General features: G+C 36.0%; 1 protein-coding gene across 3 annotated transcripts in view; it reads right to left on the bottom strand.

Moving 5' to 3' along the window:
* GULP1 (GULP PTB domain containing engulfment adaptor 1) overlaps positions 1-12,157 on the bottom strand; it is a 234,068-nt gene that overhangs the window by 157,514 nt on the left and 64,397 nt on the right. For all 3 annotated transcript variants that reach the window (XM_072418794.1, XM_072418793.1, XM_072418795.1), the window contains exon 2: positions 6,725-7,015. The gene's annotated coding sequence lies outside the window, so the exon portion shown is untranslated. The remainder of the gene's footprint in view (positions 1-6,724; positions 7,016-12,157) is intronic.

Here is a 12,157-nt window from a genome sequence, read left to right as displayed (position 1 = left end):
TTGGTCTATAAAGGTTTATTAAGTGTGTCTGGTTCTCATGCTAGGAATCCCAAGAATATATTCAACCTCAAATTTTGCAGTCTGAGCAACAAATTCTGTTGAATACTTACAAAAATAAGTAAAACCTTTCATACAATTCCAATTGATTAAATAGTATAAGTTGGCACAAGTAGACTGATCATAAAATTCTAACTTCATATCGAACTTTTAATGTTTCTGTTCCAGGTCAGAACCTTCAGAGATAATCAGGTAACTCTAATTTCAGTATGATTCGTTGTGCCTACATCCTTCCAAAATACGTTGTCATCCTTTCCACTTATGGAAACTGTTTTTTTTTTTGCTTAACTAAATTAGCAAACGCAGAATGAACATGGAAAAGCACTGCCAAGGTGACCATTAGAAAGCACAACAATGTACAGTATAAAAAATATTTACAAAGTTAGTGCTCATATAAATCATTACAACAAAGTTCCAGAACACCGTGCTCAGTCTGTGATTTCCCAATCAATTAAACAGTTTTGCATGACCACAAAGCTGTTATACATATATAGGATTTAATTATCTTAAAGGGAGAAACAAACATCAGTTACAGTATATTTAAAATGCCTATATTACAAAAGTCATGGCTTTTAAAAACTATAAAACCATCTACCTGAAAACAATATTTCTGTGTGTGTAACATTCCACATCTGTGTTTCATTTTCTGTGTTTTCCTCTTTGGACAGCCGTGTTGTCTTACATAGCACATGATAGCTGACTAACCAGCACAAACACTTGTTTTTTTGTAATGTGAGACTTGTGTTAGCTAAAGTTTCAAAAGTTTAAATTTTTTTTACATTGTCTATTCGAAAAACGTCTAGAAATGATGAATAAAAAACAAGATATTTTAAATGGTTATATGTCCACTTATATCTGTTTTTATATCTGTTTCCTTATATATCTCTACTTTCCTAATAATTTTCACATAATGTCCATTAAATCTGTGATATATTTTTGTTTTTTTATACAAACTAGTAAAAAGTAAACTATTACTTGCTAGTTTTAGTTTAGTTAATCTTAAATATTTTCATTATTCTGCTTAAAACAAATCAGGAATATTGCCACTATTACCAATAATGTTTCTGGAGGCTGAGAAAAGGAAACTACTTTAAAGCACTATATTGCCATGCTTTACTAATTTCAACCAAATACATTAATCTTTTGGCAAAGAGACACTACTTTATTACCATTTACTCTTTATACCACCACCAGCATAAATCTCAGAAAGCAGATAGCATAGGTGCCATAACTAGGTCGTTCACTGCTCTTTAGTCCCTGTACCCATAACTAATGGCCCTTAGATTATTTGGTTTGCAGGCTCAGCCAGCATTCCAGATTAATTTAGTTGGCCATAATAATGCTCTTCTATGTGTCTGGTATGTTATTTCGGGTGGTATCCAAAAACTTATATGCACATACAACACATACAACTTTTGTTGCGTCTACAGCCCTGTGCTACTGTCCCCCCCCCCCCAAACTTAGCAAGCAGGTCTGAGCCTGTGATAGGAGAGTGAGTGGGTTCTGTTATGATCAATTCACTTTGGAGGAAGTTTCTTCCCGTGAGTGACACACGGCTCCCCGCGCATGCAAAGTCCGAGTTCGGTGAATTTAGTGGTCCGTGTAGTCGAAAAGGTTGGTGACCACTGATTTGGACCTTAAAAAGGCTTTCTGATGTTTATCACTTATTTAAACAAAATACAGACACTATTGGCATCACCACTGACCGATTAATACCACAATATATTATATAGCAAGAAATAAAATGTATTGTCCATATCGGCATTTGCAGCAGCCACATGAAACTGCTGTTGTAGGGAGTCATTATGCCTTCAAACAGCAGCAGGAGTAAGCTAACTGCAAATGATATAATCTGAAAAATATCTAAGTATATTTACATTATTGAGTAACATAAACATGTTTTGGAGGTTCATCCGCCACCGTCACTTCCTTCAGCTTCTGCTGTTGCACACCAGCCCACATCAGAGTAAAACACATTTCTTTTTTGGCTGAAGGAATTCCTTCAATACAATTTTCCTCCAAGCAAACACTGGCTACAGGGACAGAAAAGCTTTTTTTAGATTTTTACTTTTAAAAAAAGCAATCTTTCACCGGGTACTAATTCTCTGTGCCAAACTGGTGGCTCTCCAGTAAGTTATATTCCCATTATTCCCTCAGGTTTTATTGACTAATGTTAATATGCTTGGTTTCTTGGCATTAACTCATATAGGATCAGTAATACCTATAAGAAGATTCCTGTCATTCCATAGGGCTGGCCTTTCTCAGTGCAACAAGGGAATTGTTATGATTTTATATTACATTGTATTGACCACTTTATTGATTTCCCACAGAAGAAGATAGGCAGGTGATGAAAAAACACTACTATGAACAAGGGAAAATAATTCTGCATAATGTTTAAAGTAAAAATGCTTTATAACAGTCCTGGATATATTAGGTTAGGTTAGGGGCCAATTACCACTTGAGTTAGCTAGGGTTGGGTGAGTGCTTGCAGCTCAGGCTAGTAAAGTAAAAGTCATGTTAACAGATGCACTGTATTCACATAAAATAACTAATCGATAACATTTTCTAGTTTTCTATTTCGATTTTATTAGGAAGATTTTTTATATATTGGACTGTTTTTTTTTCTTTACCTAACTCATATGATTACCAACTGTTTGATATATTCATTAGTTTCTTGCGTATTGTTTTCATTAAAGTCCCCGCCTAGTAGGTTTTAAAATCATACACTGGACCAATCCCATAACATGGTTTAGGTGGCTGAAGGCAAGCATACAGGTCAGAAAATTCCATGATTTATGTATTATCATACTCATAACAGTTGTATAAATATTCTAATAATTTTTCTCATTGTTTAGTGTTCACGTCCCTGTAATATTATAACGCCTTTTGGTCTCCATCTATTTTGCTATTTAGGAAACACTTATCGTCTCCCTCTTGCCGCATATTTTCATTACCTGCAAATTAGAAACGTTATACTTAAAACTGTGCACCTGCCTTCCTTTACCCCAGGCTTTTCTTGAAGGCATCTGCAAGGAAACCCTAACTCTAGGAATCTTATCTTGACATTATATACTATGTTACTTTCTGTGATCTTGTCGTCTCCTTCTTATGTTCATAAATGGCAAAATGACTTGGGCGACTTCGTGACTGATAATGACTGGACACGTATTTGGTCACATAATAAATTGTTCTATTAGTTTTAATGCCCTGGAAGCTTACTATAAACTACAGACTCATTGATATTTGGTACCTACTAGGGTCCCCAAAATGTTCTTGTAGCCCACATTTGGGCTCTTTTATACATATTTGGTGGGAATGCCTGGTAGAATCTGATTTTTATTTGCAGATCTTCTCCCTCCAAACCCCCCTCTTTCGTTAAAGTATACCTAAGGACCCCGAATATGCCTTGTTTAATCTCAAACTGACCATGTTGTTCTCCCTTTAATTGCGTCTTGTGCAACATATCCTAACAGCTGCCAAAATAACTTTAGTGAAAGCCTTGAGTTCCCCTGGATCCTGATACAGGATCGCCTTAGGTTCAGAAATTCTCTCCACCCTCCTTTGATCATACTCTTTTTCTATCTGAACCTATTTTATGATTTTTCATGGTTTTATTTATTGCTTTTGACTGTCCCTTCTCTTTCCTCCTCCTCTCCTTTTTCCCTCAATACCTCCTGCCTTCCATGTGTTGTTTTCCCTTCCTTCCATTTCCTTCTCTACTTTGCCTACTTTGTTCTCTTTTATGATGTTCAATGTGATTCTGTTCTATATCGGAACATCTGATTGTTACCTGTGATTATTTGACAATTCGGTACAATTGGTACCGGTCGTTGTGCTTCATATTTCTTGTTGCTTTCTATTTCTCTATGTATATCACCATTGCCAATATTTTTACACCTCGTCTATTAATAAAATATTTCATTATAGTGTAAAAAAAAATAGTAAAAAATTAGTTTGTAAATGTAATTTCACCTTATTCTGAAATGTAAAAAAAACACATTTTCATTTGTTGGGAGTTTTATTCTAAATGCTTTACAGGGCTCTTAAAAAAAATTTCCTTTCAGTAAAAAAATAGTAAATATACTATTTTTTACCCTAAAAGCCAAGTTTAAAAAAAAAAAACATAGGTACATAGTAAGTCAGGTTGAAAAAAAGATATAATTCAAGTTCAACCACTAGGGAAATAATCATATCCCAGATATAAAACCCTATGGACATAGTTGATCCAGAGGAAGGCAAAATAAACCCTGGTACAATTTGCTATAACAGAGGAAAAAAATTCCTTCCTGATTCCATGAGGCAATCGGATGTTCCCTGGATCAACAGTCTGTTATCCTAAGCCCTTAATACCCAGTTATATTCTGTGCTTCTAGAAAAGCATCCAACTTTTCCTTAAATAAATCTATAACAGTGGTCCCCAACCTTTTGCAGGTCGCGGACCACTAAATGCACAGCTCTGGACCGCACATGTGCAGGGAGCCGAACGTCACTCAAAGGAAAGGAAACTTCCCCCCAGAGTGATATCATGATGCCAGAACTGCCCACTCTCCCATCACAGGTCTGAGCCTGTGTGTTCAGAAACACAACCCGCCCACCACCCTGAGCCTGCGATGTCTCCAGGGACGTGGTCCGCGGCCTTGGCCGGTGTGCCCCCTAAGGGGGGTCCTTCCCCCGACCCTGCTGGTGGGTGCACCGGCCCACTAGTGCCTGTCATACAGCCACTAGTGGGCCACAGCCTGGGGGTTGGGGAACTGTGATCTATAGTATTAGCTGAAACTACTTCCTGAGAGAGCTTATTCCACATTTTCAAAGACCTTACAGTCAAGAATCCCTTCCTTATCCGGAGCTTAAACTTCTTTTCCTCCAGACGCAAAGAGCGCCCTCTTGTCCTTTGTAACAAACAGATTGAAATTCTTTTAATTTATCAATTTTTATGTGTTGCTGTATTACAAAGACAATATAGAGTTAAAAAACACTATTGTAGCAATTTAAATGTTCATTCCCTATGAATCTACTAACAGCATTCCCTAAAGATCTACCAACAGCAAAATAATATGTCAACCAAGTAATGAATAGATGCTCTGTAAATATTGTGGGGTTTTTTTCTTTATAGCAGTACCTCTTTAGTAAAAATATTACCAATGATTTTTATTTTTAAGCCTAAAATATACAGCATTATCTATGTGACCAATAGAATGCCTAGGTAGCAGTAGAAATACACAACTTGAAAAATATATTTTCCACTTTATTTACCAAGTAGTAGACCTTGCAGATGAAAATATATGGTAGAAATACAGCCTAAAAAATAATAATTTTGTTGGCATTTCTTCACATAAACTTCAAATAAATTGGAAACAAGGGTGTTACACATTTTATAAAATACCAGCACATAAATGGCCTGAAGTATCTTCTTTTAAAGGAAGAAGGAATTTTTTTAATAAGATTCTGTTGTGAAGCACAGCAATGAAACTGAGAGTATGCTATTAGACAAAATACTTCTGAAACCCATAAGCAATTGTGATTCCCCCGGTAATTTAGCTAAAGCACATTCTAGGGTAAACACTGGTACTAAAAAATATCAACTGAAAAGTTATTATATAGTTAGTATATAGTTAAATATTTATATGTCCCCTAAAAATAGGCCAAAAAACAAAATGTAATGTGATATATAAAGCAGCAGAAAGGGGATTTCTTTAGGTAATATATACCAAAAACCACAAACTGGTCTAGACATCAACTGTCAAAAATACATTTTTCAGATCCCTCTTCTGATTTTTAAAAATCAACTGAATAACCTCAAAGTCCTTCTTGCTTTTATCAGTTGGAAAAAAGCAAATACACATTTAATTCCCAGATTCCATCTTACTTAAGGTAAGTAAAAATCCTAACTAAACATTTGAATCTTGTTTTAAAGATCTATTGAAGCTTCTTTGCACCAACCTTCCACACTATCTCCAGCAATGGTTTCATGGCAAGTTTTTTTATGGCAATAGTGGACCATGCCAAGGGAACCATTGTGGCTATATGTAGTTTTCATCAGGAGCCAACAACAACACAACAAATGACAACAACTGGAAGATATAGTTTTGTCACCCCAAAAGATGTGCTGAACAAGATTCCTCAAAGCGCAATCAACATTTTTTACTTTTTTATTATACCTGTGGAGTTTAAAATAATTAAAATTACTCTTGAAATTATATTAACATGGTAAAGCTTTTTGGGTTTACCTTCACTTTATATCCAGAGGTTTCTGCAAAGCAATTCACTTTGAACCACACTACCAATTTAAAACATCACAAGATGAACTGAAAACCAGAAAACATTCACCTGTTTAATTCTGCACTTGACGGTAAATAGGTTCTTTTTATTGGGGTCTCTTGATAAAGAAATTAATTTGACATTCAGCACCGTTCTCTGATAGAGAATCAATCACTGCCTTTTCAAACACATGGACCTGGTATATGTTTGCATCAGAGAATGTTTCTGGATGAGAATAAGAATGAGAGTCTGCTGAATGTCAGATTAACTGCTTTATAAATAGATCACTTTAAATCTGAGACAGATGTTACTAACAGAAAATAGAAATTAGTATATACCATGCAATTGTTGAAATATGTGCAATCAATTGTATCAAAATAGACAAAAGTTGAAAAAAATGTATACTCACATACACTACAGATTCCCTTTATAAAACGAGAACTAATACAACATGTCTTGTGGAGGAGATTGGTGTTTCTTCAGATAGTAATTGATTCTCTCTGTAGATAGGTGATGGCTTCATACAATGTCCAACTTCTCAATCCCAATACCAAAATTTCCTGGCAGCAACTTTGTACAGCTTTTCCTTTCTACTTCTGGGAAGGTTATTTATATTTAGAAAAGGATGATGTAGGAATGATGATCTAGGTGTCTTCTGTAGTACCCAAGCTGATGATGGTCAAGGATCCAAACGTCATGCCTGTAGGTATTAAAGATAGGTTTCATGAGATGGGCACTGGTAACAAACAAACAAGGCATATATTTGCATAAAAAAGGCTAAATGTGTAAAATGTACATTACAACTGATTATCTAAGCTTAAGTAATACCTAATTATTGGCATAAAAAGTTGCATATTTTTTGTAGACAGTCCTATAGTACAATGAACATGTACTTTTTGTTAATATTTCAGAAATACAGTGTCAAACTCCAAGGGCTGTGAATACCGCAGGCTAGGAATCTGTGGTAGTAAAATGAAGTATATATATGAGGGGAGAAACAGAGAGAGACATGGAGAGAAATGTATGATGTAAAAAGCAAACCCTCTTTAAATTCCAAGTTTTTGCATATTGGAACATATTTTAAAGCCATAGATACTTAACAGGTTCTAAAGTTACATAAATACAATACAATGACATGCATATGTAAAAGCAAAAGTTTTGACAGTTTATTGATCTAGGTGCATTCAGGTGTGTGTTAACATAATAGCAGGGAGGAAAGACATCAGCAATTATTTTAGAAAGGCAGCTGTTGCAGAAAGAGCTCACCCCCTAAGATCACCCACAACCTCAGCTGTTTCAAAAGATTTCTTCTGCAAGTGCAAACCGCCACCTCCCCCTCCAGCTTCCGCCCAGCACAGAGCGAGCAGGGAAGCCATTTTCTTATCTAGGAGGCGCCCGTATGTCAGATGTCCTTAACCCGGGGACTACCTGTATAAGGCAATTTTTCACAATTGAAAAACATCCCAGTTTCCAATCTTCCCAGGAGTGGGCATCACAGCAAATTCTTTTTAAGGTCAGACCATGCAATGCTCAAGAAAGTTGCAAAAAAAACAATTGCTCCATCTCATTCACTACAGGCCTCAGCATGTTAAATGTTAAAGTTCATGACAGTACAATTGGAGAAACACTGAACAATTATGGATTTTTTGGAAGGGTTGTCAGGAAAAAAGGCCTCCTCTATCTAAAAAGAACATGGCAGCATGTGAACAAACCATCTGGAACGCTGTCCTTTGGACCAAAGTGGGCATGCTTAGCTGTATTGTATTGCATAGAGCCACATTTAGCCATGCTGATGATTTTCATTTTCATTTTCATATGTCCCAGTATAGAAAATCTATGCACTGTATTCATGTACTTTTTGAATGTTTTTAAACTTAAGTATAAAATGTGACAGTGACATTTATCCTAAACCACATGGAGTATTTTAAAATGTAAATCTTAAGAGTAAAAACAATTTTAATTGGTGTTCCAGTGTTAATAATTTTGAGGTAGTTCAGCAGTTCAGACCACACTTCACTATGAATGACTAAATATATATATTTTTTACTTTCCTACAGCTCTGCTGACCAGTGTAAAGGTGACTGCAAATAAACATGTGTTTAATTATGTTCTGTCTTCCAAATTGATGGTTAGCACTGCTAAATTGCTGAATAAGCGCAGAATATAAAAGCAGTATCTCTACTGCAATTAACCTCCAGTAATGTCATGTCACACATTAAATTTCAAGCTTTGCAGATGAAGGAGGTTTCACATCAGAATGGCTTCCTAGTTATATATTAACAGTAGATTTTCATTTACAATAAAAGTAGTCCCTCTGTAAAATAAAAGTAACGTTTTTGTATTACGGAACAAACAAAACACTGTATGGTTATTTTATTATTTTAAATCCAGCTCCTCTAGGGCTGCGGGAGTGATCAGGGGAGCAGAGCTGTCAGCATAGTAAAGCTCTGCTGACTGCTCTGCTCCCTGATTGGGAAAAGGGAAAAGGGAAATCCTGATGATGCTTGAGCTGTCATCAGGGTTTCCTATTTCTCAGCCAATCAAAGAGCAGTGGAGGTTATGAATGGAGATACATATCTCCGTTGAACCTCTATTGCCCTGGTATTGCCTGCGGTTACAGTTAATTGAAGGCACCTGCTTCCAATTAGCTGTAACCTCAAAGTTTCCACGGTCCAGGAATCCCACAATCACATTATGATTCATAATGTCATTGTCAGATAACCTGTAAAAAAAAAAAACAAGTTAAAAAAAAACACATACAAATTAAATTCATTTAGGAATAATTTTTATTTTTTTTTTAAGCTTTTTTTTCCCGAATTTTTGAAGTCGAATCCCGTGTTTTTTGGGTCGGGTCCATCCGAATTCGAACAGCCATATTCGGGTCGAATATAAGGACAACCCGAATTCGAACACCAACACTAATTATAGCTCCTCAATTCTGGTGAAGGTAGACTGTCATGTGAGTACCTGGGTTATCCAGTAAACCTGGAATGAATTGAAAACATTTGCCAACTAATAACCCAGAAAATACAGAAGTAAGCTCCAGGTCCCTAGTACTAAACCAGTACTAAACCAGTACTAAACAAGTACTAAACCCTACAATATAACCTCAATTAGCTTTTTACTATGACAAAGAATTAAAAAAGCTCCAGGTCCAAATAAGTACACTATCCAACAATCTAACCTCAATTAGCCTTCTCTCATACTTCAGCCTTGTGATATTTGATACATCTATACTGTGGCACGTTTTCTTACCACTATACCCAATTTACTTATGTCTATATAAACCCCTGAAGAAGCTGTAAGGCGAAGCGCGTTGGGTTATGAGACGTTACACACTCTTCTCTTTTTGGTTCTAACTGTTTACGGTCAGCTTTATTCTGTATCGATTTATCATCCCAATCCCATGTCATTCTAAATGGGCATGGGAATCATCTTTATATAACTAGACCAGTTAATGTCTATTTATATCACTCATAGTTTGGAAATACACTTTGTTGATACTCAGCCAAATTTTTTCTTTGCCTACTTTTTTATTTCTATTTTTGCATACAAACTCCATGCACATAGTATCCTGGTTTAAAAGTTCTAGCCATTTAAAAAAAAAACTTTGCACCGCCTTATAGCCTACTGGGTTTCACCAAAAAATGAATGTGACTCAGAACTTTAGGTAAGGTAATAAGGCATACACTGTCAGAGGTTTGCTAATATCTTGATCATATCCTAAACTTGGAGTATCAATTTTCTTATCAGTAGCCAACAGTTGTAACAATTTAAGGTATTTGCAGCAACAATAATAGCATACCATATACTAACAGTTATTCATTTTAATGTGTTTGTATTGCAGACCCTTCTACAAAACACCACATTGTCAGAGATCTCAGTTTTCCCTTAACAATCATATAACAATTTGTACTTGTTATCAAGCCAAACTCATTTGTGAGTCTAAATAGCTGTATTACAATTATGAGTCAATTGCATGAAATATTCAATTAATGGAAAGTCCTACTGTTAAATGTGTAGGCAGCTACTAATTATTCCAACAAGATTACATCCCACTCTAAATTTGAACAATGCCTTATTGAAAATCTCTGAAAGATACAAAATATGGCATTACATAATTTGAATGTGTGACATGAAAGGCTAATCTGTCTGATAATAATATAAAGAGATGATGAATGCCTCCGTGTAAGCCCTTTGAAAACAAGAAACCACAACATACATATATTATTTCCCATGCCATCCGCACCGTACAAAGTCAACAGTGAAACCAATACAAAGACCATGATCTTTTTGTGGCAGCAAAGCCTGGCTTCTTACACAAATGGATCTTGACTTGATACATAACACACCAGATGGACATTTTCCTCATATTGCCATCTTTATTCCATGACTTTCCATGACTTGTGACTGCCTAATATTCAAGTAATACTAGCACATACCATAACGCCGTTTGAGTGACCGGTATTATTTGTGTATGAATCTTCATTTTCAGGATATATATACATGGATTTGGTGATATATTATTCATATTTATGTCAATGTTTTTTTCAACAATTGATATGCCCTTTTTTAATATTTTAACAATGAAAACCGAAGACTCAGATTTGTCAAGATCACATTTTAATAATGACTTTTGGAATTTTAGCCTAAAGTGTAACTGTGCCCAAACTTAACATATTGCTAACAAGCAGTGAGGACTCACTAAGGGCATGGGGTTGCCACACATTGAGCCTGATTTATTAAAGTTCTCCAAGGCTGGAGAGAATACACTTTTATCAGTGTGTGATCCAGCAAAACCTGGAATGGATCTGGCCCAGTATTCAAAATATTTGCTAGCAATTTGCAATTAACCTTGAAGAAATCCATTCCAGATTTTCTGGATCATCCAGCTTCATTGATGAAAGGTTATTCTCTCCAGCCTTGGAGAGCTTTAATAAATCAGGCCCAATTATATGACAATACACATGTACTGCCTATTGTGACACTGGACGCATTCAATACATTAAATAGTAGAGCTTCCAGAAATGGCAAACTTGTGTGCCAAATAATGCAGTGCAGAGCAAAGAATTAGTTGGAACACTAGAGATTGTTCCCTATGCAATGTGTGATATGTACAGAAGAGAATATATTGTGAATAGGTCCCAATGGAACTTTAAATCAGATTCTCACTGACCTCTCCAGCTGCTTTAACTACAAAGTAAATAATCCTTAAGGATGACAATGGTGACTGTGAAGTGTGGTGTAATGGGTTCCTAACAGCTTATAGAACCCATCATTTACATCAAATGGCTGCCATGCTAGTTAGAGGAGCTGTCATATTATTTCTTCCGCTGTAAATGTTAGGCTATGGTGGTGATTGGTGTGGTTAGTATTTCCAGACGTCTCTGAACCAATTCTTCGTGTGAGATGCTGCATGTAGTGCGGCAGCAGTGAGTGGTTGCAGCATGGAAACGTTTGTTCACAATGCAGATGTGAACAGAGCCTTAAAAAAATAATTCTCAACATTGCCTACAGCTTTTTCAGGTGAATGTAGAATTGTTTTAATGTGTATTTATTGCTGGTACAGAATAAGTAAATACAGCAGTCCCCGAGTTAAGGACATCCGACATACGGACGACTCCTAGATACAAACGGGGCTTCCCTACTCGTTCATGTGCAGGACGTAGCCTTGATGGGGGGGAGGAGAGGGTGTTTTGCATGATTTTTTTTTGCTTTGTTTGTGATTAGCTCACAGTGAGGATTTTATACAGTAACTGACACCACACTTCCTAATAATATGTTGAGACAAACATCTGTCCTAATTGCATTTATTAAAATAATGTACCTGTTCTGACTTACA

Source organism: Pyxicephalus adspersus, chromosome 7 (genome assembly GCF_032062135.1).
Source record: "Pyxicephalus adspersus chromosome 7, UCB_Pads_2.0, whole genome shotgun sequence".
NCBI lineage: Eukaryota > Metazoa > Chordata > Amphibia > Anura > Pyxicephalidae > Pyxicephalus > Pyxicephalus adspersus.
Note: the sequence above shows the minus strand (reverse complement) of the source record. Positions and strands in the feature narration are given on the sequence as shown.